Genomic DNA, 26603 nt, shown 5'->3' with positions numbered 1-26603 from the left:
ATCAGGAGCTCGCCAAGTACTTCTTTGCATGGCAAGTGGTAACTTAAAAAGCAGGGCCCTGCACTTGACACAGTGTGGTTAAATAACACCTGCAGATGGAATCTCCAGAGGAGCTTGTTTTTTTTTTTTTTTTTTTTTTTGAGATGGAGTTTTGCTCTTGTTACCCAGGCTGGAGTGCAATGGCGCGATCTCGGCTCACCGCAACCTCCGCCTCCTGGGTTCAGGCAATTCTCCTGCCTCAGCCTCCTGAGTAGCTGGGATTACAGGCACGCGCCATCATGCCCAGCTAGTTTTTTGTATTTTCAGTAGAGACAGGGTTTCACCATGTTGACCAGGATGGTCTCGATATCTTGACCTCGTGATTCACCTGCCTCAGCCTCCCAAAGTGCTGAGATTACAGGCTTGAGCCACCGCGCGCCACCTGAGCTTGTTATAATACAAATTCCTGGGACTACCCCTATGTACCCTCAAACCTAGTCAAAACTCCCACTCTGTGCCCAATACTGCTCAACTCACTTTCTATATGTTAACTCACTTAGAGTTAACACCTGCGTGGTGGGTGTTAACTGTATTGTTCCCACTGTAAAATGGGAACAATGAGGAAACTGGTGCAGCGAGGGCTAGGAACGCACCCTGGTCACATAGCTCCCAAGAACTGGTATCTGAACTCAGCTGAGTGGCTGCAGAGCCCTCTGCCAGGCCAGCTTGGGAACCTCCTGTTTCAGACTGAAAAGCCTATCTATTCTCAGGAATGGCTTTCAACCTACTGGGCTAATTGTGTACACTTGGAAGTCATCAGCTGAAAGCAAATATTGTTCATCTCTAAAATTCCTATGACCTTGGGGCAGGCACCTTGCTGCCCAGTGAATGTATTATCTTCCCAAAGTCAGTAAGGTTTTTAGCCTATTTGGGAGTCAGTGACCTCTTTGACAATCCAATAAAAGTATGGATCCTGTCCACATAACAAAAGACACCTATTCGCATTTATCATGTAGTAGCAAGAATTCCCAGGACATCCACGGATGCCATGCTGAGAACCCTGACCTACATGAATACATGAACTTCCTTCTGAGTTTCCCTCCACCCTTCATGTCCTTGTCTCTTAAAATTCTCAGTAAGAAGGAAAGCACACCTAGGAAAAGTATTTGCTTGGAGTCAAAGTAATTAAGGCACAACTTTCCTTCCCTTTGGTACTTACAAACATCCATCTTAATTAAAGTGTTCATTATGAGGCCAGTGCTTGGGGCTGCCAGGAGACGGGATAAGACAGAAAACCCCTTAGGATTATGAGAGGTCACTGTTCATTGAACCTGGGATTCTCATTACTGAAGTGACCCTCTGCCGTAGGTAGCTTAAAGCTTCTCTCTGGCAGCAGACGTGGATTTTCTGCATTTTCTTTGAAGCCAGTTTTTACCATAAACTGTAGAGTTACCTTCCTGTGTGTTATTCAACAAATGTTCTTTCCCCACAGTTCTACCTTGGTAAGTAGGTTAAACAATTAAGAAACACCCTGTGACAGTTAGTTTTCTGTGTCGATTGGGTGAGACTAGTACCCAGTTATTCAATCACACACTGATCTAGATGTTGCCGCGAAAGTATTTTGTAAATGTGGTTAACATCTACGATCAGGAGACTTTAAGTACAGCAGAGTATTCTCAATACTGTGGATGGCCCACTCCCAATCAGTTGGAAGAGGCCTCATGAGCAAAGGCTGACATTTCCCAGAGAAGAAATTCTGCCTAGAGACTAGAGCATCACACTCTTGCCTGAAGTTCTAGCCTGCTGGCTTAACCTACAGGTTTTAGACTTGATAGCCTCCACAATTGCAGAAGCCTAGTCCTTAAAATAAACCTCTTTAGATAGACAATAGATAGATAGATAGATAGAGATCTGTGTACATATATATATATTTACCTACCTACCTACCTTTCTATCTATATCTACCTAGCATCTATCTGTACATATGTATCTCCTGTTTGTTCTGTTTCCCTGAAGAACCTTAACTAATATGCATCCCAAAGAGCCCAGTCATCTATGTGGATGACAACTGCTCCACAATAAATAAAAGAGCTGCATGCTATCAAATGTCACTTGATTACCCATTTCCCCTGCTCAGAGCTCCTGACCTCTGGAAGGAGAGACTGAAGTCCGAACGGTGAGCTGGGAGCAGGCAGTCGACTTGGTACTTCCCAGCTTTAGTATGTATCAGATCAGTGTCACTGTAGGGGTGTGGGAGGTATGGGGTAGGAAGAGTTTGTTAAAAATGCAGCCTCTCAGAGTTCTATCCTCCAAAGTTCTGAATGCATGGGTCCAGGCCCAGAAGTCTGCATCTTAACAATCTCCCAGAGTGATTCTACTGCAGGCTGCCCTTTGGGAAATACAGCTTACAGGATGGTCCCCCAGCCAGCAGACCAGGCCCAAGTCCATTCTCTGTGTCCAGAGTTTTCCCATCAGGTCCCTCAAGTCCTGATGCTAAGAGCAGGTGGCCAGTTTTTACCCCTGGGTCTCTCGACAAGGTTGGTGACCTGGCCTCACTGTACCTCTTGAAGTCCAAACACTTAATGCCAGGAAAGGTACCCGCGAGGCCTTCTAGCTCCCATGGTGTAGTGGCTAAGCTGATGGATTCTTTAACCAGACTGTGTAGCGCTCAAATCCCAGCTTGGCCTTTTATTGACTGTTCTTACAACTGCATGTCACATTATTTCTTTCCTCCTGCAATTGTGGCACCGTCTTCTGACAGGACATGTGGTGGACTCGCTCCACTTGCCAATCCAATAGCAGATTTGATTTTACCTCTTCCCATAATATCAGGTTTTAACAGTAAAATATGATTATGTTGGTCTTAATACCCTGGTGGCTTCACAGTTTGATACTGATCTGCAGCTTCCTTTTATAGTACAAACCTCATCGAGTCAGTAGGATCAGAAGAAACTCAAGACACACTCCAGGTACTCGTCCTACAGCAGCCCCCAGCTTTGGGGCTTTCCTTCCCTCCCGAAAAGCTTCCCTGGGTATACATAGAGTAGCTCCGTTCCTCCTCCAACAAAGAAAGCTGGTCCATCCCTGCCCTCCATCAAGGTACATTCCCATTAGCTGACGTGAGCCTGTTTGTCTGTGTTTGAGAATGAAGAAGAATGGGGCTGACATAACATGTGACTGGATCTTTATCGAAGTCTTCACCAGGAAGAGAGCTAACAGTATACTACGAAGGTCACCAGAGGCAGAGCAAGGAGGAGAGCGGGGGTAACGGTGCTCAAAAAACTTAAGGAAGCAGAGGCCTCTTGCTGTGTTTGTTCATTTGATGGGCTTCCACCCTCGATGGCCTTCCAGTAACTGATCTCCCCTACCTTCCACACTTGCTGACCTGTCCTTGCCTCCTGCCTCTGGCCTCTTCTAGACACTGCCCTGCAAAACATCTGCAAAAACAGTGCTGGGCTGCCCTGGCTGGTAACAGAGGCCTTACAGAGTCTGTTTAGTTTTCGGGTTCTGATTTTATCTTGTTTATAAAATCCATATGGGAAGAGAAGGGAAAAAAAGTGGGGTGGGGAGCAAATCACTTCAGGCTGCTATAAGAGTAGGTTGGCTTCTGGCAGATGAGGTGTCTCTTCTGGGTCTGGGGCTGGGCTTTGCCAATTCCATTGCTCACAGCTTCTCCTCTCGTCGGTCCAGCTGCTTGTTTGAGCATTTTGCAGAAGAGGAAGTTGAAACTCAGAGCTGAACTCCAGGATTGAGGCTGCTATTAACCCTGTCATTTGAGCTCATCCTCTCTCATCAAAGGAAGAGAAGTTGGCTGTACCTAATCTGGACTAGGGCACTGAAGACCCAATCCAGGTCTCTGGCGCCTGCTGGCTGTGTGATTGTATTGGTCTGTTTTCACGCTGCTGATAAAGATATACCCAAGACTGTGTAATTCATAAAGAAAAAGAGGTTTAATGGACTCACAGTCCCATGTGTCTGGAAGGCCTCATAATCACGGAAGGCGAAAGGCATGTCTTACATGGCTGCAGGCAAGAGAGAAGCTTGTGCAGGGGAAACTCCCATTTATAAGACCATCAGATCTTATGAGACTTATTCACTACCACAAGAACAGCATGGGCAAGACCCGCCCCCATGATTCAATTACCTCCCACTGGGTCCATCCAATGACATGTGGGGCTTATGGGACTACAATTCAAGATGAGATTTTGGTGGGGACACAGCCAAACCATATCAGTGACCTTAGGTGAGTCCAAGGCCAAGCTCTTTAAGTCTTGGTTTTCTCATCTGGAAAATAGAGGTAATACCTCCAGGAATGTTTGTGAAGATCTGACACACAATGAGAGCTCAAAAGATGTAGCTCTTTGGACTCACTCTTTTCCCTTGTGATGACTTCATCTTGTAAGTGCCACCTGTCCTTTCCTGGCATCTCCCTCCCTAACTTATAGGGCTGTTGGAGAATTGATTGCAATATGGGTCATGAACATACCTTGTAAATGTGATTCAATCTCCATACTGATGCCAAGATCATCACAATTACCCCCCTAACCTCCATCTCGCTTTTGTTCTTCTTTGCCTCTATATCTGGAATACCCTCCTTTTCCCCCATTTTCTGCTTAAAAATTTCCTACTGAACATCCAGTTAAGTATCCCTCCCTCTAAGAATCCCTCTTCAGCCTCCTTAGGCTTCTGGCTATTTCCTTTACTGAATGCATAGAGTTGTATTGATAGTTTTCCATCCTGATTCCATCACTTGAATCCAAGTTCTTCTAATATCAGGAGCTAGATCATGTTCTCTCACAAATCCTAGGGTCTAGCAAAATGCTTTACACAGAGTTAGGACCCAGTAAATAAATGGTGGGGTGGGTGAATGGATGGGTGAATGGATGAAAGATGATGGATGGATGGATGGATGGATGGATGGATGGATGGATGATTAAGTGGCTGAATGGATGGATAATTTTGTAGGCACATCTCAAGAACCATAAACAGTTGATACCCAGTTTCTAAATGTCCCTAAATACTGTGCTAAAATGATTCCCTGCTCTTCAGCTGACATTTATCAGCGATTGGTACAATGAGCATAGGAGGACTGATGGACTTCTAGCAAAAGGTTAATTCACTCAACTCCACACCTAAAATATGATCTTAGGAGATTCTGACCTGCAGTTGGCCTTCTCCAGGGAAGTCTGCCTGTGGCCTGTTGGATGCTTATCCCAGCTGGAATCACAGAGTCTGTCCCACCCTTTCAACTCCTATAGAAGAACTGTCATGGCAAAGCCAACCAGATACAACACAGCCTCGTGATCAGGAAGGGTTTCTCAGCATTCTTTACAAATCTCTCAAGCTGTGGAAGAAAATTACTACCTCTTGTTAAGATGGAGCATGGTATTTAGCAAAGATCGCTGGGTTGGAAACCAGAATGTCTGCTCTTGGCCTGGTTCTGCCACTAATTTGTTCTGGGATTTGGGGCCAGCCACTTCACTTCCCTAGCTCTTAGCCTCTTTGTGAGAAAAATGAGGACTGAATGATTTCAAGGCCCTGATTGGCTCTGCAAGGCAGGATTTTCTGTTCTGCAGGGCCGGCAGGCTCCAAGACCCCAACTCACCACTGCATGACTGACTTCAGAGGCGCTTCTCTCCAATCCTCCTGCTTGGCCCTGCGGTCTACCCACAGACTTCCCACGGAGAGGAGAGCACAGCCGACAGTGGTTACCAGCATGGAGCTTGGCTCTGTCATCTACTCACTCTGTGGCCTTGGGCAAGTTTCTTAACCTCTCTGTGCCTCAGTTTCTTGATGCACAAGCTAGGACAGTGAGACAACGAAAGGATAAAATGCACAGAAAGTGCTTATCCTGGTGCCAAATGCAGAGGAAGTGCTGGAGAGGTGGGAGTCGTGATTGCGGGGTTTATGAGAGACTGACGGCAGAAGCCGCTGTTTCTGGCCTCTCATCCTTTGAGACCTCCCTGAGAGCTGCCTCAACCCCAGGACTCTTAGATCTGCAGGTCCTGGTTCTTAAAGGCACGTTCAGCCTCCACACTCCTGGTGTGTGCCTAGGCCAAGGATGGGGAGCCCCAGGGGCTTGAATTAAACCATTGTCTGGGTAAAAGGGGAGCCCACATAGAGGAGGGGTTGCTCCCAGCTCTCTGGGCTGCCTGAATGCCCCTTTCTCTATTTTCTCTTTGTTCTTATGATCCTGTGGCTGCTTTTATCTGAGCAGAGGGGCTCTGACCCCTGATGGGGAAATGGCTGCCCTCCTCCCGCATGGCAATTATTCAGAACTGCATCAGAGCCAGAGCTCTGGGCCCAGGAGGCTCCTTTAGCACAGGGTGGGCTTGGAGGAGGCGGCTGCTCCCCATAGGGACATTTTGAAAGTGGCGTTATCTCCAGCCAGCAACCCTTTGGCTGCTGGACTCCTGTGCACCTTTGAGCAACAAGGCAGCAAAGGGGTCCCTCCACCCACAGAGGGAGGAAGGAAATGCAGCCGTCCCGCTGACGCTGAGAAAGGAGTGCTCAGCTAGCCTTTCAGTCTGCGGGGGCTGCGGTGACAGCACCACAGGCTGGGGGCAGAAATGGCAGACATGGGTCGTCTTCATTCAGGAGGGTGGAAATCTAAGAAGGAGGTGTCGGCAGAACTGGCTCCTCCCGAGGCTGCGAGGGGGACTCTGTCCTAGCTTCTGGGGACTTCCGGCAACCTTTGGCCTTCCTTGGTTTATAAATGCATCACCGTGATTTCCGGTGTTATCTTCACATGGATTCTCCCTGTGTGCCTGTCTGTGCCCAAATCTCCCCCTTTTATAAGGATACCAATCATATTGGACTTAGGGCCCACCTTACACCAGTGTGACCTCGTCTTAATTAATTATATCTGCAATTACCCGATTTGCAAATAAGGTCACATTCTGGAATACTGGGGGTTAGGACTTCAACATACGATTTGGGGCACATGGTGGGGGCCAAATTCAACCCATAGCATTTGGCTTTTCTGTAAAGGAAAAGCAGTATTTTTTCTTTTTTCTTTCTTTTTTTTTTTTTTGAGATGGACTCTGGCTCTGTCACCCAGGCTGGAATGGAGGGGCATGATCTCAGCTCACTGCAACCTCTGCCTCCTCAGTTCAAGCGATTCTCCTGGCTCAACCTCCCGAGTAGCTGGTATTACAGGCACACACCACCACCACGCCTGGGTACTTCTTGTATTTTTAGTAGAGACGGGGTTTCACCATGTTGGTTAGGCTGGTCTAGAACTCCTGACCTCAAGTGATCTGCCCACCTCCGCCTACCAAAGTGCTGGATTTGCAGGTGTGAGCCACAGTGTCCGGCCTCAAGGAGGGGTAATATTGAGTCCACCTGTGTCTGTGTCTCTACGCTTGTGAGAGGCATCACGAGGAGTTTCCTAGGCCTCTGGGCAGAAAGCAGCTGGAAGGTCAAGGTGATCCGTTCTCCACTGGCTGACTGTATCTCTGGCCCCCATGCGAAGTTTGCATATCTCTAGCAAGAGCAAACTGACTAATTCCCTTCTCCTTGGGCAGCTCTTTAATGGAGAATTGCTTTTTTTTTTTTTTTTTTTTTTTTTTTGAGACAGAATCTCACTCTGTCACCACGCTAGAGTGCAGTGGCTTGATCTCAGCTCACTGTAACCTCCACCTCCCAGGTTCAAGCAATTCTCCTGCCTCAGCCTGCTGAGTAGCTGGGACTATAGGCATGTGCCACCATGCCCAGCTAATTTTCGTATTTTTAGTAGAGACAGGGTTTCACCATGTTGGCCAGGCTGGTCTTGAACTCCTGACCTCACTGATCTGCCCACCTAGGCCTCCCAAAGTGCTGGGATTACAGGCATGAGCCACTGCGCCCAGCCATACTTTGGTTTCTTAGTTGAGCTCTCTGCAGTGAGACAGAGTTGAGGGGAAAGAAGAAGGTGCTGTCAGAGCAGCTGAGAGAGGCCACGCAGCAGAAAAGTCAATATTAGCTTGGCAGCCGTCTATTACACTACACTGGTTTTAAACTACGATATTAGTTTACAAGGTCCCTCCAGAAATGACAGACTATTTGTTCTTCCATGGAAGGTAAGCCATTTGCAAGGTTTTTTTAAAAAGCAAGGATAAAAGAACAATCTAATGTACCAGAATACAAGGCTAAAATGATTTTTTTCTAGAAAAACAAAAGATCCCAATCTATTTATAGTGTATAGCTAATGGATACAAGAAAATATTTTCAGGAAAATCAATGATGAGATGAAGAGCCGTTCTTTTGTTTGAAAACTGGGCTAGCTTTGTGAGGGGAGGGAGAGAGGCTCTCATGCTTTTCGCTCACTCAGAGCCAAGCTGGCTGGGACCACCAAAGCCGCCCTACTAACTCATCTGATGAAGAGACCGTGGTCTCAGTGGCAGCTGCCATTTATTGAGAGCCTCCTGCCTTCCAGGCCTTTTACGTGAACTTGCTCATTTAGTTCAACAGCTCTGCACCGAGGCTTTAGTGCCCCCACTTTAGAGGGGCGGTGTGAGAATGTTTCACTTTAGAAGCTGAGATTCTAAGAACTCAGGTGCAGCAGATTCCCTGGGCCTTGCTCTGTGTATCCAGCCATGAGCACATCACAGCCAGGACTTTAGGTGGCTTCTCTCCCATCATGGGCTCCATGCTCCAGGCCGCTTGAGCTAAGCCCACTTCCATTCTGGAAAGCTTTGGGCTGGGAGCTGATGGCGGGAGATGCTGGAGGAGGCAGAGAAGAGCAGACACGTGGGCTGCCCAGACTGTGATCACAGGCCACCAGGAGAGGGGCTTGGGGACAGTCCTTGTGAAACCTCCCTGAGAGGCCAGCGAGGCCCCAGGGATACATTGGGCTCCAGGGTCCAAAGGAGGCGTGAGGGTCCTGTTGTGTCTCCAGCTCCCTAGCTCTGGGGTCTGTAGGCTGCTCCCTTCCATCACTCCAATGTCACCCTGTCTGGGAAACTCTCAGCTCCCCAAGGCCACAGGTCCTTCCCAAAGGGCCACATTCGGCCCTTGGTGATCTCCCTCAGAGACAGCAGTATGATCCGTTAGTCTTTTCTTCCTGCCACGGGACGGTGGGCTCCTGTGGGCTTCGGTGCGTTCTCCATGGTGCTGAGGTCCTGAACCTGCTCCACAGCCTTGAATGCATAAGGCATCCTCCCTGCCTCCATCCCTTGTATGGCAATAAAGCAGTCAAGGAGGAGAGGGAAAGTCTGGAGCCCCACGGTCAAAGGAGTTACCTGCACAGAGCACACAGCACTGGGTGGCACCTGACTCTTCTGTGGCAGCCCTGAGGCCCGTGCTGTGCGAAAAGCGACAGCCCAAGGGCCCGGGTTCAAGGCCGGTGTGGATGTGGGAGCTTGTGACCTTGGGCCAGTCACTCCACCTGTCTGGGATTCTGCTCTCCTCTCTTTAGCAATGTGTGGGTGTCCCCAGGCACCTTCAGGGCAGCAGGGAAAGCCAAGATGACAGACGCGACAGACGCCCGAGAATGACAGGAGGTGCAGAATAGATGGCTTTCTAACACACATGGCACTGCCCACAGCGCCTCATTATTCCCAGACAGGATTGGGGGAGGGAGCCGACTGTTCTATTTTCCTTTTAATTATATAATTAATTTGGACTCTGCCTTGTTGTAGAAATTATTAAAACCAGGCAGCCAAAAATTTCTAGTAACATCTTTTCTTTATTACCGAAGTAATTCACTTTTGTTGTAGAAAATTTTAAAAATACAGATAATTAAAAAAAAAAAAAATCAACCCACTCATCATCTTCCCAACTCTGCTGCACAGCTAAATATTGGACATTTCCAATGTTTATTCTTCTGGGCTTCTTTTCTGTGCCTCAATACACTTCAAAATATTTACTTAACAAATGTGGGATCTTACCTGGTTATTGTTTTCCAACTTTATGCTTTATGTAATTGAGTGGTAAGTATCTTACAGTATCAGTTAATATAACCATGAAAACAAATTTGCAATAACAATTTTTAGTAGCTCCAGGTATCTTATTCTAAGACCGTGCCATACACTTTAAAATTAATCATTCATTATTTCATGTATTGGGTTTTTCTAATTTTTCACTACTGACAGTATTAACATTCGATTGAACATCCTTAAACAGAGTGTCAGCAGACCTGAAGATAACGGTGGAAACACCACAGTTTCTTAGTCACTTAATTCCCTTGCCTCACTCAGATGAAAAAAGGAAAACCATAGCAAACCGTAAAGAAAGTTCAACAAAATTCTAGTTGTCTATGATGCCTAGTTCATTCCATTTTTGAAATGTCGAAAATAGAATTCTTTTAAAAAAACTGATTCCCTCACTTTGCAGATATCTAAACATCTTTATTTCTGTGCTTTCATGTCATTATTTCTTAGACTGTCTTCCACAAAAGGACAGTGCTGGGTCAAAGGACATGCATCTTTGTATGACTTTGAAGACACAGTGCCAAACTGTCTTCCAGAAACAACGTATCAGTTTATATTTCTTGGAGGTGAACTGACTTTTCCACACCCTCTTTGCCAACCCATTAGGCAGAAAGTGTCTCCTCTTTGTTTCATGTGCATTCTATTCACTAATAAGGATTTTTTCCCATTTATTTATTTTATTTTATTTTTGAGATGGAGTTTCTCTCCTATTGCCCAAGCTGGAGTGCAGTGGTATGATCTTGGCTCACTGCGGCCCCCACCTCCCAAGTTCAAGTGATTCTCTCTTCTCAGCCTCCTGAGTCACTGGGATCACAGGTGCCCATCACCACGCCTGGCTAATTTTTTGTATTTCTAGTAGAGATGGGGTTTTGTCAGGTTGGCCAGGCTGGTCTCGAACTCCTGGCCTCAAGTGATCCACCCACTCCAGCCTCCCAAAGTGCTGAGATTACAGGTGTGAGCCACCATGTCCAGCCTCCCATTTGTTCTTTTTACAGGGCTGTCTTTTTCTTGTTGTCTGTCACTGTTCTCTGTATTTTAAGGATATTACACCCTGTCTTTTAATTTGTCAGAGCTAGCTTCCCGGATGTAACTTACATTTTGTGCTTTTATTCTTGTTTTTTAAAAATTTACGGGTAAAATATTTTTTATAATCCTATTTCCCAATATTTTACTTTATTGATTTTTCCTTTGGTGTTATGCTTAAAAAGTTTTTCTTACCACAAGTTTACATTAAATTTTACTTCTTTTTCCTCTAAGTACTCTTATGTTTTTAAAATACATGTAAATCACACGCAAAATATTACCACTCATGTTATGAGGAGGGAATCTCACTTTATTTTTTTTTATAAAAAGCCTTATTCCAAATCCATATATCAAATGGTTCATTCTTCTTCACTGAATTGGAACAGCATCTTTAGCTCATCCTGATTACTTTTACACAATCAGGGATGTAGCTATGCTTTTTTTTTTTTCTTTTTTGAGATGGAGTCTCACTCGGTCACCTAGGCTGGAGTGCAGTGGTGTGATCTCAGCTCACTGCAACCTCTGCCTCCCAGGTTCAAGCAATTCTCCTGCCTCAGCCTCCCAAGTAGCTGGGATTACAGGTGCCCGCCACCACACCCAACAGCATTATGATCAGTTCATTCTGAACTCCGACCTCAGGTGATCCGCCCACCTCAGCCTCCCAGAGTACTGGGATTAAAGGCGTGAGCCACAGTGCCCGGCCATAGCTATGCTTTTTATACCTTATCTATTTGTTTCTAAGATAGTGTCATTCTACTTATATTTTCCTTTAAAATATGTTTTAATATCTGGAAAAACAAATACCCTCTTTATTTTTTTCTTTAAAAAAAAAACTGATCAGTTTCACATAATTCTGCCAAATTAACTTTAAAATCATTATCAAGTTCCAGAAATAATTGTATTGGGATAGAGGCTGTAATTGTAATGGATATATATGGTTAGTTTGGGTTCAATAAACCTGTTTACAATGTTAAACTTGCCCAACTCTATTGCGTCTACTTTATAAAGTGGATTTAAAAAATTTATTATTCAATTAAGTTTGTAGATCTCTGGTTCTAAATCCTGCACACTTTTTTTTTTAACCCCTCAATACTTTATATTTTTGTGAGCAGAATCTTTTCTTTCTGTTTTCTTAACAGCCACACCAGTGTTGCTAGTCTGTTGTTTCTCTCCTACATGAGGGCAGGGACTCAGGCCTATAGGCCATATAAGATCATCTTTTTCCCCATTAATGTCAAAACTAAGAGTTTTGATAGAAGGTTTTTTATAGACTCAATATGTCTGAAGCTTCTGGGAATTTGGAGGACACCCCCTCAGAATCTCTCAATACCCCTAGATGTGACAGCAAAACACAGCTGTCCTAAGTATCCTTCACTCATTTCCCAGTGCAGACAGTTGGCGCTCACTTCTCTTTAGTTTTTCCTTAAAGGAAGATCCAGACACCCCAACCCCACTCTAGGATGCTCAGACTGAAAGCTCCCCAATGGTCTGTTTTACGCTTCTGAGCATGCATATTGGCTGCTGAGGATTCTGTAACAAGGGTCACAAAATTCAGACTCTATAAAATAATACCTGGTTTGGACCACCAGGAAACCATACTCACTCAGCAGTTCTCAACCCTGGCTGCATATTAGAATCGTCTTTGGAAATTTTAAATACTACCAATGCGTAGGTCCTACCCTTGGAGATGCTGTTAGTCTGTCTGGGATTGGGCATCAGTGTATTTCAACCCCTGGCCCTCTCCACTAGCTTGGAATTTGATTCTGATGTGCAGCCAGGGCTAAGACCCACTTCTTTAAGTAGTGCCCAACTGATTCATCAAATACTTATTTATACACAACAGAAACAAATTATGGATGATTTAAGCAATACAGGGGCTTATTTAAATGATACTTAAATAGATACCTTTGGCCTTTGGGAGAGCCGAAGAACCAGCCTTGAAGTCTGCATTCCAGTCCCAGTTCTCCACATCACACCATAGAACTGACACAGTGATGATGCTACTGCCCACTGCTGTGCATACGTGCCCAGAGACACACCAGGATTTGGGAGCCATTCTGACGAAAAAATACAAAATCATAAACAGAAAATTAGGCACCAAAGTAAATACTCATAATGAGAAAAAAGATCACAACTTGTAACTGTTTTAAATTTAAATATTTAATATCATTAAGGCTAAATATTTAGACCTCTTCTAAACCAAATTATCCCCCAAATGCCCCATATAAGCATCATAAAATTTAGAAATATTACATAATATTTTAATTATTTGCCTGACACCACTCTACAATGTATTTTTCTTTCTTTCTTTTCTTTCTTTCTCTTCCTTCCTTCTTTCTTTTCATCCTTCCTTCTCTCTCCCTTTCTTTTTCCTTCCTTCCTTCCTTCCTTCCTTCCCTCCCTCCTTCCTTCTCTCTCTCTCCCTCTTTCTTTCTTTCTTAGACAGAGTCTCAGTCTGTTGCCCAGGCTTGAGTGCAGTGGCGCAATCCATATTGATCAGGCTGCTCTCTAACTCCTGACTTCAGGTGACCACCCACTTCAGCCTCCCAAAGTGCTGAGATTATAGGCATGAGCCACCGCGCCCAGCCTCAATGTATTTTTAAATTTCACTTTGGCTGTGGCTTAGTCAGCTTGGGCTGCTATAACAAAATGTCATAGACCAGGTGGATAAAGCAACAAACATTGATTTCTCCCAATTCTGGAGGTTGGGAGTTGAAATTGGGGTATGAGTTTGCCCAAGCTTTGCCCCTCATGACCTCACCTAAACCTAATTACTTCTCGAATCCTCACTTACAAATATAGTCACAACAGGGAATTAGGGCTTCGAATTAGAAATCTGGGGAGGAGACACATTCAGTCAATAATAGGCTATGTAAGAATACGGTCTGCTGGGTGCAGTGGCTCACACCTGTAATCCCAGCACTTTGGGAGGCCAAGGCGGGTGGATCACAAGGTCAGGAGCTTGAGACTAGTCTGGCCAATGAGGTGAAACCCGTCTCTACTAAAAATACAAAAAAAAATTAGCCAGCCATGGTGGTGTGCATGCATTTGTAATCTCAGCTACTCAGAAGCTGAGGCAGGAGAATTGCTCGAACCTGGGGGGGCAGAGGTTGCAGTGAGCCATGATTGCGCCAGTGCACTCCAGCCTGGGCAACAGAGTGAGACTCTGTCTCAAAGAAAAACACATGGTTATAAAATGTAATCTTATAATATTTTCTGTAGAAAGAATAATTTGGTCTTTCTTTTAGCATGCTTGATCCAAATTTTGTTTTTAAGTAATCTTTGTAATGTAGAATAGTTTTATACTTACAGAAAGTTGTGAAGATAGTACAGAGTTCCTTTATGTTTCTTACCTGGTTTCCTCTATTGTATGTTTGTTACAATGAATGAACCAATGTTGATGAATTATTAGTAACCAAATTCCATATTTTATTTACATTTCCTTAGGTGTTTTCTCATCTCCTTTTCTGTCCCAGGATCTCATCCAACATAACATATTACATGTAATCACCCTGTCCACTTAGCCTCATCCACATATGACAGTTTCTCAGATTTTCTGTGTTTTTAATCACCTTGACCATTTTGAGGTGTGCTGGCGAGGTATTTTGTAGAATGTCCCTCCATTTGGGTTTGTATGATATTTTTCTGATGGTTAGACTGGGGTTATGGGCCTTTGGGAGGAAGGCCCCAGAGGCCAAGTGCCATTTTCACCCCATCATATGACATGCTGTCATTGATAATGTTGATCTTGATCATCTGTCTGAGATCCAAATTTGTTTTACAACACTTATAATTTAGAAAGGTCTCTTTCAATTTCATACCTACTATTGGCAATGTCACGTAAAGTCGTAGGATTGTTGTTAAATGTGGAACAACCTCTATCAAGTTTCATCCGGGATCTGACGGTCTAGAAGGGTTTCCTACAGACTAGCTTCTAGATCGTGCATTTTGGATCTTGTTTCCCCTCCACTCCCCATATAATTCCATAGCCTGGTGTTCAGGACATATTTATATTGCAATGCAATTTCTGTCCCAGAACCTTCCTATCGTGAACTTTGTTAATTTGGCACACAGTGGACAGTAGAAATTTCCTGGCAGCCATTCTCACCCCAGGGAGGCAGCAAAGACTACAGAAGTAATTAGGAATCACATAAAGATAAGGCCACACTGAACTCAAATGAAATGTATCCTAAGGCATCTTCCCCTTAGCTTGTCCCCCAAAATGCTGGAGCCACTCCAACACCACGTGGCCTGAAAGGAACTGCGACAAATGGTACGCTGGAGTGGAAGAAGACAATGATCACCCTTAACAAATCACGGTTCAAATATCTTGCTTTTGCAGCTTGTATAAAAACATGTGAACACATTGCTGGAACTCCCTCCTAGACCTCAGAAGAGGCTTGTTCTAGTAAGGCACTTCCAAATAGAAGTCATTAGATTAACCATTCATCTGGCCCGGCAAATGCCTTAGTGTATGCTGCAGACCCCCTTGACCGTGAACCCAAGATGCTGCAGCTTGACACACTAGCACTACTGTCTCTGGAAATCAGATATGGCTGCTGCTGCCCTAGAAAAGATTCTTCACTATGTCTGCTTTGATTTGTCACCACCTTTCAATTCAAAGTCTGAGGAGGGTGTTTTGCATTTCTTGAGCCTAGAGATTTTGCCTTTGCCCTAGGTGCAGGGGAGGCTGGGAATGTATCTGTTAATTTGAGCTTATAGACTGAAGATAAGTTCTGGCTTCTAGTGTGGCAGTCTCAAATCGAAGCAGAAAATGTATTGTTTGTAGTTGCATTTAAAAAAAAAAGCATGAAACGATATAAAAGGAACTAATAAAAGCAGTTACTTGCAGGGTGGGAGGAGATTAGGAGCCAGACTTTATTTTCCTATCATTTTGAGTTTCAAAACATGTGCATGTATTATCTAGTCAAAAATTAAAAATTCTAAGGGCAATATAATCATATCACCAAATGTCACAAAGCTAAGTCATTTCTCTCTTTAATCAACATTCTGAGCAAGGATTGAAAACATGATACTACCAAGTGTGCTGCTCTGTTTCCATCTGTGTCATTTAATGCCACCAAATTCATCAGGCCACTTCGCTTTCCCCTTTTCTTTGCCTATTTTGGCATCCTCCCAAATGGCTCATTTTCACAACGGCACCATGAATTGGCAGCGATTAGCCTTACTGGTAGGGAGAGAGATGGTATGGATTCCCCAAACGATGCAACATAACCTGACTCAGTTTCTTATTGGGAGATTTCAGAACAGTTTCTCTCACACAAAGGAGCCTTTTCAGAACCAAACACTGCATTGGGTGCTGAGGTAAAGTGAAGCCAGGGAAGATCTGCTCCTTGTCCACAGATGAATCCTCAGGGTTTGTGAAGTTCTAGGGCAGGAGGCGGGGGGATCACCATCCAAGGAGTGGAGTGGCAGATTTCATAAAGTACTTCTGGAACAATCCTTGCCTATCAGAAAAACCGAGGATTCCTCTTTGAGAAGAGAAAGCCTTTAACGGGGAAGATAAAGAAAGGATCCAGCTAGAAGAAATACTCAAAATATTTAACCACTTGCATGGGATGAACCTGACCAATCAGAACCTGACAGGTTTCAAAGCTTCAGAGAAGTCTAGAACCCTGCGTGACCAAGAGAAAGTGATCAGGAACAGGGCTGAGAAAACTGGAAGCACACCTGGTATGAAAGTCGTGGTTGGAATCTGTTCGGATTAGGAGGTGGAGAGGCAACTGGATCCTAACTACTAATTCACTATTTATTACTATTTTATTACAGAGGCTGTGCTGTCTACAGTCTCTGCTGAAGTCTTCCTTCTTCCTTCTTCCTTCTTCCTTCTTCCTTCCTTCCCTCCTTCCTTTCCTCCTTCCTTCCCTCCTTCCTTCCTTCCTTGACAGGATCTTGCTCTGTCTCCCAGTGGTACAATCTGCTCACTGCAACCTCCACCTCCCAGGTTCAAGCGATTTTCCTGCTTCAGCCTCCGAAGTAGCCAGGATTACAGGTGTGAGCTACAGTGTACAGATAATTCTTTTGTACTTTTTGTAGAGATGGGGTTTCGCCATGTGGCCAGGCTGGTCTCAAACTCCCGGCCTCAAGTGATCCACCCACCTCTGCCTCCCAAAGTGCTGGGATTACAGGCTTGAGCCACCATGCCCAGCCCCGAAGTCTTTCTAGAAGGATTCTTCACCTTATTTTTGTCCTAGAGACAGTAGACAGTCAATACTCAGTAATCTCATCCCAATCCAATACAGCCTACTCTGAGGAATCGAGGAAGAGCTTAGTTCTGGATTGGATTCTTCTGGCAAGGCAGGCATGAGAGCAGACCTTGCTATTCATGAGCTTAGGAATAATTTTGAGACATCTTGAATTGACCTGTGGTCATTCCCTCTCCCCAACCCAAGGAGAAGAGAAGCTTGTCCCCTTGGACGCTGTTGGGAGCCTTCAGCCTACTCCCACCCACAGGCCCCTGTGACTGTCCAATGTTGTCTTCAAGGCCATCCTCACTTGGAGAGACACCAGCACATTAGGAGTGTCAGTCATTCTGGATATAACTATCTTCTCTATGACCAGGTCAAGCTATAGACAGAAAGTTTTAGGTGCTCTAATAGTAATCACAACCAATGTGATTCAACCGTCTATCTGGTTGTATTTTTTAAAAAGTGTTTTCAGTCTTACCATCCCAGTCCTGGGTATTTTAAGCAGAAAGACCCATCCAAGAATCATAGGATAGGCACCCAAATCAGAACAAGCTCCTGGTATCTGCAGCTCTTTTCTTATTACTGTTCATCTTCCCTGTCCAGGCTTTGAGGATTTATCCTGTTATGGTCCTGAGATTGCCCCTTGGATACAAGGACAGTTTCATTTCGGTCTAATCTGCCACAGATTTGATCCTCTGATCTGCACTGGGAATAGATCCCCCTGATCAAGAAGGACTCCTGTGCAGTAAAGAATTAACCTTTTCCAAAAGAGGTTTGACTTTTGCCCTCAGCACATGGGAGGTAACTTCTAAGCCCTTGAACTGTTTTGGCTGAGAAGAATGCCTTTGTTTATGTGGAGAGCTTGGGCTACGCCAAAGGGTCTATGTTATCAATGTGACTTATGGTGGGAACTTTGAACCAGACAGTGCCAACCTGACCTCTGGAAGGGTTGGTGACCAAGGTCAACCCAGCAGATGGTCAATCATGTCTACATGAACAAGTCCCGATAAAAACGGTGCACACCAAGACTCCGGTGAGTTTTTCCTGGGTAATAATACTCTGTGCGTGATGTCAAATATTGCATCTGAGAGGCTCTCTGCACAAGTCATGTTTAGCAACTTCTAAACTCTGAGCTATACCCTCTTGCTTTGGAGGATTTTAATCTGTATCCTCTCATGGTGATAAACCCTAACAATGAGTATAATGACTTCTCTGAGTTCTGTGCATCTTGCTAGCAAATTACTGAATCTGAGATGGTCCTGGGGACCTTCAACTTGTTGTTGATGTCAGAAGTGAGGATGGTCTTGAGGACGCCTGAACTTTTAAACCTTAAAGTAGAACTCTAGCACCAACTCACCTGGCCACAACTCCCATGAGAAGCAATTAGGAAACTTCATTGCAGAACTCGGGGACATTCTGTTTTCCCTCCTTTCTGGGTCAGCTGGTCTCTTCTCAGCCACTGCACACTTAGAACAGTCTGAACTCCTAGTTTCCCACTGGAGCCTTTCCTACCTCATCCCCAAACCAGGTTAAACCCTCACACTTTCTGTGTATCTTCTTCTAAAGACATCTCCCTTTCCTGTATTATTGCCTTCTCTTATCAGGCACATATTCCAGGCTCCTACCTGTCCAAATGAGGCCCTCCTTCTGTCAGTCAGTACCTGAATCACCAGAGCTCACCACATCTTCTGAGCTGGCATTTCCATATCATATCAGTCTGCTGAAAATAAGTTCCAACATACAGACACAAGGAGATACAGCTAAAAGAAGCCCAGTAAATTCACTATTTATTACAGAATGACAAACAGAGGTCTTCATGTAAATGCAGAAAATCAGGAGGCCCTGGAATTGCACAGAAAGAAATAACCTGAGAATTAGGAAGGACAGTCCTGCAGCTTTCATAAGAAAAATCCATCAAACACAAGAGAGAAAATTAGATTTCCTATTCTGTTTTTTCAATAGTGATCAAAATAATACTTGAGCTAAATACCATCTGCAACAATATCAGGTTTCTTTAAATCCCAGATTAAATGTTGGGGAAGTACAATAAAAACACAGTAATTTGGATCAATTGGTAAAGAGCTCGATATGAGTTAATGAAAGTTAGAATTGCAGAATATAATGGAAGAAACACAATAAAATTACTTCTAAATACTTCCATAGATTAAAAAAAAAAAACAGTTAACCACGTAGAAGTCTTATGGGTTGATTGTAATAAGTAGACAATTTTCATGTGCCAGTTCACATTATTTTAATCCAATTGATGTTACTCAAGTGCTTTAATAATGTGAAAAATAGTTTCCATTCTTAATCAGATCAAATATTTTTTCCCAAGGCATCTAAGATGGTGTTTAGTAAATCTGTATAAATAGTAATTCTCATCTCTCATGAAGGCAAATTTGAGGGAGCAGGAGAGATGGGAGGAAGGCCTAAGTTAATAAAGAATTACTTGATTGGAATGAATTGGCATATTACAGATCTATAAAATCAAGAAAGGGCTTGTTTTTCACGGATAAAAGTAGATTCATACTAACAAATGTGGGGTCCAAGAAAGTACTATTATTACTTAATTTCATTTACTTATGTATTCATTCACACATTCATTTGTTGGGCAAACATTTCTTTTTTTCTTTTTTCTTTTTTTATACTTTAAGCGCTGGGATATATGTGCAGAATGTGCAGGCTTGTTACATAGGTATACATGTGCCATGGTGGTTTGATGTACCATCAACCCATCATCTACATTAGGTATTTCTCCTAATGCTATCCCTCCCCTACCCCCTCACCCTCCAACAGGCCCTCATGTGTGATGTTCCCCTTCCTATGTCCATGTGTTCTCATTGTTCAACTTCCACTTATGAGTGAGAACATGCAGTGTTTGGTTTTCTGTTCCTGTGTTACTTTGCTGAGAATGATGGTTTCCAGCTTCATCCATGTCCCTGCAAAGGACATGAACTCATCCTTTTTTATGGCTGCATGGTATTCCATGTTGTATATGTGCCACATTTTATTTATCCAGTCTATCATTGATGGGCATTTGGGTTGGTTCCAAGTCTTTGCTATTGTGAACAGTGCTGCAATAAACATACATGTGCATGTGTCTTTATAGTAGAATGATTTATAATCCTTTGGGTATATGCCCAGTAATGGGATTGCTGGATCAAATGGTATTTCTGTTTCTAGATCCTTGAGAAATTACCAAACTGTCTTCCACAGTGGTTGAACTAATTTTTTTCCCATCAACAGTGTAAAAGTGTTCCTAATTCTCCACATCCTTCCCAGCATCTGTTGTTTTCTGACTTTTTAATGGTTGCCCTTCTAACTGGGGTGAGACAGTATCTAGTGGTTTTGATTTGCATTTCTCTAATAACCAGTGCTGATGAGATTTTAAAAATGTGTTTGTTGGCCGCATAAATATCTTCTTTTGAGGAGTGTCTGTTCATATCCTTTGCCCACTTTTTGATGGGGTTGTTCAGCAAACATTTCTTTAAGACTTATTTCAGGCCCCATATTTGGTTTTGGTGATCAAAGATATACAAAACATTATTTCTGCCCTCAAGGCATTTGCAGTCCACTAGGACTCTTCAAATGGTAACAATTCAGTGTGGCAAACAGTCTCCTGGTGGGTTCTCAGAGAGCACAGAGTGAAGGACACTCCCCTTCTTCCTGAGCATTGAGTTTGATATTTCCCAGCTTCCTCTGAGGTCACATGTGGCCATATGACTCACTCTTCCCAATGTCACATAGACAGAAGTCATGTCTATCTCTGCTGGGTCTAGGATTGGGAAATGGACATACCTTCTGCCTCTTTTCGTCTTGTAACAGGCAGAATAGTCCCACTTTGATAATAGTTGAGGTCAATGCCATTGGGTCTGGAAGATGATGGAGCAGAGAATTGACAACCTGGAAGAAATCGAGTCCCTGCCCACATGCCTGGAACCCTTCAATAGGCAGATGGAGCAGAACTGCCCACAAACCTAGCCCACTCACTTCTGAACTGTTACTTGAGGGGGAGGAGAAACAGCTATAATTTTAAAACCACTTTATGATGGAATCTTTTTATTCACTCTTATTATGAAAATGTTCACACATATAGAAAAGCTAAAAAAATCTCTGCACTAGACATTCATATATCCACAGCATAAATTATACCATTAAAATTTCACTGTGCTTTCCTTTTTAATGTTACAGACCTACAATTTTTCCACCTGTCTATCCACTCAACAGTCCTTTTTACTTTTTGAAAAAAATTCAAAGTATATTGCAGACATCTCTACATTTCAACCTAAATACTTTGTCATGCAATTATTAACTAGACTTGTTCTTCTGATGAAAAAACTTACAATGTAATAAACAAATCTTAAGTGTGTAGTTGTTGAGCTTTGGCAAATATTACACCCACACAATCCAAACCACTAACAAGATCAAGATCATTCAATTTCCCCAGAAGTTCTGTTAGGGTATTTCTGTTACAGCAGCTTAGCTCTACCTTAAATCATATACAGAGTCATAATTTTAATAATAGGTAGAAGAGCTGAACATCTTTTATGTGCCAGGGGTTATATAATGCATATTTTATTTAATTTTCACAATAAAGTCATGGTGTAGGTATCGTTAGCTCTGTTCTACTGATAAGAAAAAATGAGCTTTAAGAAATTGTCCAGGTTCATTCAGCTAGTAAGTGGCAGAGATGGGCTCTGCATCTAGATGCCACTGATTGTAAGACCTGGCATCTTTCCTCTTCTCTCTTTGACTGACCCTGAATGAGGGCTTCGGGGGGAGCTTAGCTGCACAAAGGAAGGATATTTCAGCTGCATCTCAAGCCCCAACCCTGGAAGATTGAGCTGAATTCACTCACCAGAAGGACAAAGCAGGGAAGGGCCCTCCATGCAGAAGAAACAGTCAAAGGAAAGGAGGGTGAGATTGTAGCACTGGACAATTGCTGATGTCTCCATCTGCTTCAAGCTTAGGGTAATAATGTAGGGGCAGCAGAAGACGAGAGTTAAAAACTGACCAAGATACTAATACTTTGCTAAGTGGATTGGATTTGATCCTATAGGCAGTGAAGAGTCATCAAAAGGATTTAAGCAGGGGAGTGATGTAATTAGATTTGCATTTTACAATGAGGCTTAGTATGCTGTTGATGCAGAAAATGGCATGGGAAAGAGACGGGGGCTAAGGAGACCAGTGATGAAATAGATGAAGTAGTCCTTTGGCTTGAAGATCCAAATAGAACAGTTACTATGGAGACCATGAGCACAAGCTGGAAGACAGGTCAGCTGGTGATTCCCACTTCCAGGACAAGCTTCCATCTTTTCAGTATGTGCTCTAGTTAAGAAATCTTTAAAGGCAGGGTGCAGTGGTTCACGCCTGTAATCATAGCACTTTGGGAGGCCGAGGCAGGCAGATCACGAGGTCAGGAGTTCGAGACCAGCCTGGCCAATATGGCAAAATCCCATCTCTACTAAAAATACAAAAGTTAGTGAAGCGTGTGGCATGCACCTGCAGTCCCAGCTACTCAGGAGGCTGAGGCAATGAATCGCTTGAACCTGGGAGGTGGAGGTTGCAGTGAGCCGAGATCACGCCACTGCACTCCAGCCTGGGTGACAGAGTGAGACTCTGTCTCAAAAAAAAAAAAAAAAAAAGAAAGAAAAAGAAATCTTTTCCATTTATTGTGTGGTGGGGACTGCTATTGTCTCCCACAATATCCTTCACTGCCTTCTATAGTAACAAAAGTTTCAGCTTGATTGATCCAGCCAAAACCTAAGTTATCCAGCCTCTCTTGAGGCTAAATATGTCTAATTGCATGGCCAGGTTCAAGCCCACTGGGATGTGAGCAGAAACAGTGTGTGCAACTTCTAGGGTGTTCCTATAAAAGGAAAGCGGTGTGCACTCCATTCCTTCCTCTTCCCTCTCTCATGGGCTGGAATGTGGAGGTGGTGGAGAGCCATCTTTGATCATTTGCTCCAGGAGAAGCCTATACAGATGATAAAGCAACAAGATGATAAGAGCCTGGGTCCACACAGAGTTCACCTGTGACCTTGGGCTGCCTGCCAGGACTTTCAAAAGGAAGATACCTTTATCTCATTTAAGCCATTGTATTACGGAAGAATTTTGTTACAGAAGTCCAATGTGTAGCAATAAAATTCTTCGAAGTAGTACAGGAGATGGAATCTCTCATGCAGGTTCCGACCTGGATGGCTCCCTGAGTGTAAGATATGGTAGGAGACTCTGTGGCAAGAATAGCTTTCCTGAGAGTCAGAAAGATCAGACTTGAACAGCAGTGTGCCAGTGGCTACATGGCCTCCAGTATGTTATTTAACCTCTCTGGACCTGTGGGTTTTCTGTTGTTGCTGTTTCTGTGTTTCCTTCTATAGAACGGGGAAATGGTGGTGCTACTCTGAAGAGTTGAGAAATTCACTCACCAGAAAGACAAAGATGAGAGTTAAAAACTGACGAAGATACTGATGCTTTGCTAAGTGGATTGGATTTGATCCTATAGGCAGTGAAGAGTCATCAAAAGGATTTAAGCAGGGGAGTGATGTAATTAGATTTGCATTTTACAATCTATTTGTGAAAGTCTGCACTTAGTCCCTGGCATACGGTGGGCCTCCATAGTGGTAGCCATTGTCATTATGAATAACTCTGGGTGAAGACGGCAGGGGCAGCTAGCTCACCAGGCAGAGGCGTCACAGGAACTTGAGCACACACAGATGCACTTCTTTCTCCAATCTGCACCATACTACTCTTTGACTCTTCAGTGCTTTTATCTCTTCTTGCCATCTCCCTAAGAGTAGGATTTGCACTACTCTCTCATGAGTCTCACATTTTAACTGCAGTCCTGTTGCTAGCAAGATAGGCAATCCTGCTCAAGATCAATGAGGTTTGTGATCATCTGAGCATTCAGGAGTTCTGCAAGACCAACAGCTCTGGTTTGGAGTTGAGTTTTTAGGGTAACCTCGGTTTCCAAACTGAAGAAGAAACCTTAGCTGCTTCCTCAGTCAAGTTTATTGTACATGTCAAGAAGCAATTGTCTCTATACCACGGGCTTTCTGAAACCTGTAGGGGAAGGGCCTCTTTCAGCTTTTGGTAGCTCTGGACATTGTTTGGCTTGTGGTAGCCTCACCCTAATGTCTGTCTCCATCCTCACATGGCTTTCTCCCTGCAACCCTGACTTTCAACAAGGAAAACAGTCATATTGGATGAGGATCCCACTCTGCTCCAGAATGACCTCACCTTAACTAATTATATTTGCAGTGACCCAATTTCCAAATAAGGTCACTTTCTAAGATATTGAGGGTTAGGGCTCTTTATTTTTTTGGCAGGGAGGATGTATTAGTCTGTTTTCACACTGCTGATAAAGACATACCTGAGACTGGGCGATTCACAAAAGAAAGAGGTTTAATGGACATACACTTCCATATGGCTGGGGAGGTCTCACAATCATGGCGGAAGGCGAGGAGGGAAAAGAAATGTCTGATGTGGATGGCAGCAGGCAAAGAGAGAGAACTTGTGCAGGGAAACTACCCCTTTTAAAGCCATCAGATCTCGTGAGATTTATTCACTATCATGAGAACAGCATGGGAAAGACCTGCCCCACTGCATGATTCAATTACCTCCCACCAGTTCCCTCCCATAACATGTGCGAATTCACGATGAGATTCGGGTGGGGACACAGCCAAACCATATTAGAGGAAGGCACAATTTAATCCAGAACACTTGGGATGATGAGGAATGTGAACTGGAAATGCCTGAGCCCCCTAAACTGGGCTAAGGAGACAATCCCTCCCTCTGTCCTGCCCCTCCTCTTCTCCTTCCTTTCCCTCCCTCCTTTCCTCGGTTCCCTCCCTCCCTCCTTTCCTTCTTTCCTTCCTTCCTTCCTTCCCTTCTTTTCTTCCCTTATCCCTTCCTATTCTTTCCCTTCCTTTTTTCCTTCCCTCTCTCCTGTCCCCTCTCTTCCTTCTTTTCATTACTCCTGCCCACATGTCCTCTTCCCCTCCATATGTCCTCCCCTTAGGAGGCCCCCAGTGAGGTGCACAGATGAGGAATGCCAGGCTGCATAGGATGGCACCAGCCAGCTGGCTGCTTGCAAGCAGCTCCATGGGCCCTAGGGAAGGGAGGAGGCCAGCCTCCTCCATCTGAATGCCCTTCTGCTTTGTGAGCCTTGTCTCTGCTGCCATTTTTAGCAGCAGTCTAACTTGCAGGGACACTGCCCTGGTCCTCGGCTGCCGTTCAAGAGCTGCAGGCAGTGCCTAGGCGCTCCCTCCCTGCTGTCACAGGACACTCACCACCCGCTGATCGCCAGCCTGCTTTTTTGACATTGTGAGACACATGCTTGGACAGCTGAGGACAATGCTGCAGTTTCCGTGGAAACCTGAGGGCCTGTAAGGACTCCAGTGGGGACTCTGACCCACCATTGGGCAGGTTCTGGGAGAGCTGTCAAGAGGCTAGGAATGGTGGTCAACCACCTGAGTGAGGTCTCTCTGATCTGTGATCTGAGTGACGTCACTCACTCTGCAGCAAGGGGCCCTCTCTGGGCCTCAGCTTGCTTCTCCAGTGAGAAATTGCCAAGCCTGGCCACCTGCCCGAAATGAGGATAAGAGGAGATAGAAGCAGCACAAACGCAAACTAACATTTAAAGGGATTACCTTTCAGTTGCATGGGGCTTTCTTTTGCTGTCCATAGAGATAGCTGTAGGAAGAGGGATGGAAAGATGGAGGAGGGGATGGGGCCTGATTCCTTAATGTGAAGAGAGGTACAAGAAGCAGCAGGAAGCTTGGTTTTAATAAGGAGCATTTTAGATTCGGCCATCCCAGGGGCCCAGATGATGCCACAGTGGAGGAAGCCAATCTCAGATTGCTCTTCTCCTCAATTCTTCCCTGGGTCATGGTGCAGCTCAGGGCCTCTGAAGGCTTTGGCTGCCCTCAGTGGAAGACTTTTGGACCAGTCAGCACATGGCCTATGGGCAGATTCACAAAGGGCACCTTCCATCTCGCTCTGCTGTGTGAGTAAACGGTTATGAAGCCTTCGGAGGTGCCACAGAGATGCCCCAGGGCTGAAGACCATGCATAAACCCTTTTAGCTTTGAAAAAAACTCACGAGGGCAGTTATCAGTTATAGCACCCTGTTTAGGGCCTTTTAAGACAATTTTTGTTTATGAATTTGTAGGAACATAGATGATTTACTGTTTGCTGACTGTGGTGCTCCTCTGAGAACTTCTCTCTCATGCTTCTTTCCTAGAACCACTCAGACTACATTTCCCAGCTCCCTTCACGCCTAGCAATGGCCATGTGACTACATTCCAGCAAATGGGATGCTGTGGAAGTGATGTGTGTATAGCTGCCAAGGAAGCCGCTTACCCTCCACATCTCTTACCAATGCTGGAAGGTGGACTTGGGGTAATGAACCAGTCCTAATGAGGATGTAGCCAAACGGAATAGTGCAACAGTGAAATGAAAGGAAGTTGGGTCCCTGTATGCCT

The 26603-nt window shown here is 44.4% G+C and overlaps 1 long non-coding RNA gene across 1 annotated transcript in view; it reads right to left on the bottom strand.

Moving 5' to 3' along the window:
- The window catches only part of LOC141582029 (uncharacterized), a 67132-nt gene extending 44367 nt beyond the window's left edge, over positions 1-22765 (bottom strand). Inside the window, exon 1 of the long non-coding RNA XR_012514868.1 lies at positions 12819-22765. This is a non-coding gene — a long non-coding RNA (uncharacterized LOC141582029). The remainder of the gene's footprint in view (positions 1-12818) is intronic.
- Positions 22766-26603: the final 3838 nt, after the last annotated feature.

Source organism: Saimiri boliviensis, chromosome 18, assembly GCF_048565385.1.
Source record: "Saimiri boliviensis isolate mSaiBol1 chromosome 18, mSaiBol1.pri, whole genome shotgun sequence".
Taxonomy (NCBI): Eukaryota; Metazoa; Chordata; class Mammalia; order Primates; family Cebidae; genus Saimiri; species Saimiri boliviensis.
This window is presented reverse-complemented; position numbering and strand designations above follow the sequence as displayed.